General features: G+C 45.8%; 1 non-coding gene across 1 annotated transcript; it reads right to left on the bottom strand.

Annotated features, from left to right (window-relative positions):
* Positions 1–236: 236 nt before the first annotated feature.
* Positions 237–300, bottom strand: LOC115063880. Its single transcript, XR_003843749.1, has one exon. It is a non-coding gene; the product is annotated as a U7 small nuclear RNA (small nuclear RNA).
* Between the last annotated feature and the right edge of the window lie 6,282 nt (positions 301–6,582).

Raw genomic sequence — 6,582 nt, 5'->3', positions numbered from 1 at the left:
TCCAAGCTGACAGCCTACATGCTGCTCCAGATAACAGCTCTCTGTGGATCGTTCTGGGCTCTGTGGTCTGCTCGAGATAGCTCTTGCTTGAGGCAGCTCTCTCTGCTAGTAAAAATTCTAGAAGGTCCCTGGATAGCTCATGGGTTTTCTGACCAGAGTCAGAAAAGCTGCTATAAAAAAATTCTTGGATTTTCTAGACAAAAATCTAAGAGCTGTGTTAGCGCTCTAAGTAATTCTTGGGATTTCTGTCCAAGGTCAGAAATCCTGTTAGAAAATATTCTAAAAGACCTGTGTTCACTCTCCAGAGATATCCAGACAGCTCAGCTCTTGCTAAGAAAAAACTTTAAAAAAAGATTGCTACTGCTCACTGCTAGCTCATCTCATGCAGACCAAAAGCCCAGTCTCTTATTCACACATAAATTTAACCATTTACTCCAGGTTCCCTTTTTCACAAATCAGCATTTCATGACCCCTTAACTATTAGAAGAACAAAGAGTACATTTTTTGTAACATGGCAAATGAATTCAGAGATCTGTCTGCCTTTGTCAAGCACAGACAATAAGATAGCTGGGTGGGATCCTGTCCTGAGATTACCATTCTGACCATGCCTGGACCTAAATTAGCTCTGTCCCAGGCTGACCTTGAACTCAGGAATCTGCCTGCCTTTATATCTGCCTGCCTTTGTTTCTTTCAGACAAGCGGGCTTATAGTCTGGTTGCCTCTCATTTTTTAGGTCTGTGGAGCTCCTATACAATTCATATTCCATCCATATATTTACATAATTGATAAATTATATATATTTAAACTCATGTTTTTAGAGCTCTTTCCCACAGCCTTAAAGGTTTACCATTTTGCTGAGACACAGACACACCCTCAACTCCTGGATTCATGCTGTCTCTGATTATCACGAAGTCGTTAACCTTGGCAGGAAGGGTATTCCTAGAAGGAGGATCATGTAAATATGTATATTATTATACAAACAAGCCTCATGCCCATAGCAACCATCATGATTCATGGAGGCTCATCCCCAGCTGGTTCTGTTCCAGAGGTGGGAACCATGTTTAGCAGTCCCTATCATGGCCAGGCAGGTTTAGGCACTGGCTCACCAGAGATCATCCCCGTCTTTCCCCTCTGCACCTGGGTGCTAGGGTTCCCATGGTTTGCTATCTCACATCCCTGTTTTCATGGGGTTTCCTGTTTCTTGCCCCTACGAGCACGCCCGAGGTCTTAGCTATGCAGAAGTTGCATTGTCCAGAGGAGTCTACTCATTTCGCTTTCTTTCCTTTGTCTCATTAATGTACCATTTATCTCCAAAATGAATTCTTTCAAAACTCCATCCTTACAAGAAATGGATAATTTGCTTGATGCATCAACATCTCTTCCTGGAGTCTGGAGAGAACAGGGGTCAGGATTGTGACCTCTGGCCACTCTCACCTACCTTTGATAATTACATAATGAAAGACTACCACTTCACAGAATCTGCATCACTCCTCTGTGTACGTGTGTGTCTGGGCTTCGGGGAGCAGGGACAGGAAGACCTTGACCAAGTCAATTTCTGAATGTCCCAAGTGAGTATCACAGAGTACCACGGCACTCAGTACTGTTTTATCATCAAGCGATAGAAACAGATAGAATGTTCAGGGAAAAGGGGGGGGGGGCTGTGTTTATGGCAGCAAGAGAACTGGGAAGAACATTTGGTAAAAGAGTCAGGTTTTAGCCAAGTATTTAATTCCATCAGCCCTTAAGCCAGCACTATAAACATGAGAAGAAACCCTCTATTTAGGACAAGACTGGACGGTTTGTGCTGTGGTCCTAGCAGCTAACTCTCCAGCTCCCTTCCACTGTCCTCAAAGCTCTGTAATAACATCAAGATTTCTCCCTCCCTCCCTCCCTCCCTCCCTCCCTGTACCCTACCCCCACATCTCTGAGACATTATCTCATCCCTATGTGCTGGCCTGTGGCCATGCCTCCCTGTGTGCTTGAGGATGATGTTCAACTTCTGACTACCCTGCCCCCACTTGCTGAGTGCGGACGTAACTGGTGGGAACCACCAGGCTAGTTTTCTGCAGTGGTGAAGAGTCAACCAGGAGCTTCCTGCGTGCTAGGCACTCAGTCTATGGGTTGAGCGACATTCCAGGCCTCTTCATACCACCCCACCCTGTGTGTGTGTGTGTGTGTGTGTGTGTGTGTGTGTGTGTGTGCATGCACGTTTGTGGAGGCCAGGGCTTGACATTAGGAATCTTCTGCAGTCACTCTCTAGCTTTTGAGACAGACTCCCTGGACCTGGAGCTCACTGATTTAGTTAAACTGACTGGCCAGCTAGCCCCAAGGGTCCTCCTGCTGATGCCACCCCAGTGCTTGTATTGCAGGGGAGTAAAGACACACTGGCCTTTATTAAACATGGTAGGTCCTCCGGCTTACATAGCAAGCATTTTACCACCTACACCATCTCCTTAACCACCAGCCCCCCCCCCCACATCTTTTCTTTCAACAAGAAAGCTAGGGATGGGGTGCACTGCAACAGAAGACTGTGTGGTTAGCATGCATAAGGCCCTGCATAAGGCTTCAATATCCAATATCCAATACCACTAACAAAACAAAACAACACAATGAAAGAAAAGCCAAATTCTAGGAGTGCTATGAGCATGTTGCCTACTGGTAAGAAATGTTGCCTAACTGGTAAGAAATGAAAATAGGAACCAATACCGTGGAGAACAGCTATGAGCTGTGTGTGGCTTTGTTCTGTACCTCCAGGAAGGTTTGCACTTATCACATAGTTACAGCCCAAGCAACTCGTAGGCCTCGAGCCTCCACGCTGTGCCAAGCCAGCCTGAGTTTATCCAAGCTCACGGAACCAAGTAACCAGGCTGATGACTCACACGGAAGAGTTGAATCCATTTGTCTACCTCCTTCTTTGAAGACACTGTAGCCCAGGAGTCACAGCAACCCTCCCACCTCAGCCACCACAACCCTCTGGTTCTTTAAAGCTTGAAGGTAAATTGTAAGTCTGTTTCTTCCTAGACTTTCTATGACAGTTACTATTGTCAACGCAGGAGCGGCTGCGGTATCCAGCAGACAATTATCTGAGTAAAACTGGGACTTTCTATACTGAATTAAGCGGGAAAATCCATCCTAAATGTGGGTGATGCCATTGCGTAGGTTAGGGGTCCCACAATTTAATTAAGAGGTGACAGTAAGCTAAGGAGCAGCATCCGTCACCCCACTTCCTGGCTGTAAGTACAGTGTGACAAGACACCTCCTCTCCCTGTCACCACATGTCCTCTGCTGTGATGTTCTGTATCCCCTTAAACCAGCAGGCAAGATACACCCTTCTTTGCTAATGATACTTCTTGTCAAGTGTCAGGGCGCAGCAATGGGGAAGGCGACTAATGGACTGTCTCAGGATGGTGGCTTTCTCTCCCGTCACTAGATGGGGTGAGAGTGTCTCTGCCATTTGTCAATAGAGGAAAGGTTGTAGAGTGTCATCCTCCCTCCCTCTCCAGTGTGCGAGGGAACACAAACCCGCAACTTGGACAGTGTTATTTCTATTTCATATTTTGTTTTTCTATAAACAAACTTTATCTATGGCCTTGTGGCAGACCGTCAGTTCCAGGAAACGCACAGCTGACAATGTCATTCCCCTTGAACTGCACATCATAGAAAAACAGACTTTAAGTAAATATTTGAATTAGGACAATTACAAAATTTAACTTTGGGCCAGCCTTTCTGAGCATGTATCGATCACTCCTTCCCAGGGCTGCTGTTTCAATGGGCACAGTGAGTCACACCTGCTCCTTTCAGAGGAAGCAGAACGTGACAATGGCTTTGCTGGCAGAGGATGGTTGAGAGAGACTGTAACTGAGAGGTTAGGTTCCTGCCACCTGTCTATAAATAGCAGCAGAGCCACACCTCGTGCTAAACAAGGAGAGAGCAGAGAGGTGCTAACAGCTGGCCCTGGAAGGCCAGGCCTGGCAGCCATCGGATGCTTTTTCTTGGGAGTTTAACAATGGATTCAGTCCATGAAATGACAGGCTAAGCATGGCTAGGTTTTTTTTTTTTTTTGCTTACTTTATTATTATTATTATTATTATTATTATTATTATTATTTTCTTTATTTACATTTCAAATGCTATCCCGAAAGTTCCCTATACCCACCCCCCGCCCCTGCTCCCCTACCCACCCACTCCCACTACTTGGCCCTGGCCTTCCCCTGTGCTGGGTCATATAAAGTTTGCAAGACCTAGGGGTCTCTCTTCCAAGTGATGGCCGATTAGGCCATCTTCTGCTACATATGCAGCTAGAGACACAAGCTCAGAGGGTACTGGTAAGTTCATATTGTTGTTGAACCTACAGGGTTGCAGCCCCCTACAACTCCTTGGGTACTTTCTCTAGCTCCTCCATTGGGGACCCTGTGCTCCATCCAATAGCTGACTGTGAGCATCCACTTCTGTGTTTGCCAGGCACTGGGCATAGCTAGTTCTTAATGTCTGCCTGTGACTCTCCAATTGGCTTACCCCTTCGTGCTTTCCACGGTTAGTAACACGCCCGTTTCCGTGAGCTTGCTTGTTAGATAAGGTGGCCTTGCTTGGCCCCAGCTTTGTCAGTTTGTTTTGTATAGACAGTGAGAAAAAAAAAAAAGTGAATGCTTTGTCATATAGAAGTTGCTCAAATGCTCTTTTGTTGTTGTTGTTCTGTTGTGGAAACAAACAAACACCAAGGATGGAAATCTGGGTGGGTTGAAGAATGAACATTACTAGCCTTTCTATACAGTGCTAATGCCATAGATATGCCACCAAAGCGTGATGTTTGTAGTGAGACCTAGCTCCTAATAACCTAAAAGGGATGTTCATATTGCCAATTTCTTCATCTCAGAAAATATTATGACAATTATGATGTCATCTGTATGGAGATACAGTAGGACAAAGAAGATACAGTAGGACAAAGAGATTGCACAGTTCAATTCCCTTGCTTGTCTTCTCTTTCTTCCTTTCTCTGTCTTCCTTTCTTGTCTTTCCTTCCTTCCTTCCTTCCTTCCTTCCTTCCTTCCTTCCCCCTCTCTCTTTCTTTCTTTCCTTTCTTTCTCTCTCTCCTTCTTTCCTTCTCTCTTTCTTTTTCTTTCTTTCTTTCTTTCTTTCTTTCTTTCTTTCTTTCTTTCTTTCTTTCCTTCTCCCTCCCTCCCTCCCTCCCTTCTTCTTCCTTCCTTTCTTCCTTCCTTCCTGTCAGGATCTTAGGCACCAGAGGCTAGCTTTGAACTCTCTATGTGGCTGAAGATGACTGAACTAATTCCCCTGCCTCTATGATGTACATACCACCACACGAGGTTTGTTCAGTGCAGGCAATGGAACTCAAGGCTTCATACATGCTAAGAAAACAACTGACTCTGTCCCCCACCCCATTTGATTTCCACGAGCAGGGTCTGGATTCCAGAACAGCATCACTAGTGGATTAGAGAACTGCCCATCAGAGCTCTTACTCAGAGGTGACCGTCCTAGCTGGATTCTTGAGAGGCTAGTCTGTGATTTGTGTCTTCTACTGTTCGCCACCAAGTTATGTGATTTTATGCTGGTGCCCACACAGCAGGATTAAGGCAATCCCAGCATGTTTACTTCAATGTGCCTTTCCCCTATGCCTGTATCTGATGCACAAAAGACGTGTTCACAGTGCAAGTTTCCTAACTGACTTAGCTCTCCCCAAAGACAACGCTTGTGCCTCCATGTGGGTTTTCAGAGAGGAGAAGCTGGAGGGGTTCAAGGGACCAGGAATCCTGTGTCTCTCAGGGAAGAGCTGCAGAGCTGGCTTCTATAGCAGATAGCTTACATGCACTAGCAACTGTGAGAGACACAGCCTCATTCATTTAATTCTTCTCTTTCAGTCCACCAATCTACCCGAATCATGTACTCCGGGCTGGATATTGTTCTTGTTTCTGGTATGCAGTAACTAAAACAAAGGCTTTGCATTCACAGAGCTCCACTCTAGTCTGGGAAGACACAATTAGCATGTGAGCCAAGAGCTATAAGAAGAAAATCAGGTACGATAAAGTCAAGCCATCATATGAAATATACCCCACAGACTCATGTAATCTAAGTACTTGGTCTGCAGCTGGTAGTACTGTTTGGATTAGTTGTGGAACCTTGAGAAAATGGAGTCTCATTGGAGGAAGGGAGTCATTTGGGGCATGTCTTGAGATTTTATAACCTTGTCTTCCTCTCTGTCCCCTCTGAGCTTCTGCTTCCTGACTGCTACTGCAGTGGGACCAGCTGCCTCCTTTATAGTCACCATAGTAGGCCATGTCACCTTCAGTGGTGAGCCCAGACAGGCCGGCCCTCTCCCAAGTTTTCTTCCTGTCAGAAATTTGGTCACAAAAAAAGTAATAGAGCCCCAAGAATAGTGGGGATGGAGATGGAACACTGAGTGAGACCATCACGGTGAGGGACCTTTGGGAGAGAAGCTGGTGGCTGAAGACATGAGACAAATTATTTTAACACCGGCCTGCACCTCACCTGGCTTCCTTTGTAACACCTGCACCTCACCTGGCTTCCGTTATAGCACCTGTGCCTCACCTGACTTCCTTTATAACACCTG

This window comes from Mus pahari, chromosome 4 (assembly GCF_900095145.1).
Source record: "Mus pahari chromosome 4, PAHARI_EIJ_v1.1, whole genome shotgun sequence".
In the NCBI taxonomy this organism is placed as follows: Eukaryota; Metazoa; Chordata; class Mammalia; order Rodentia; family Muridae; genus Mus; species Mus pahari.
The sequence above is the reverse complement of the archived record's forward strand: the minus strand, read 5'-3'. Positions and strand labels throughout refer to the sequence as shown.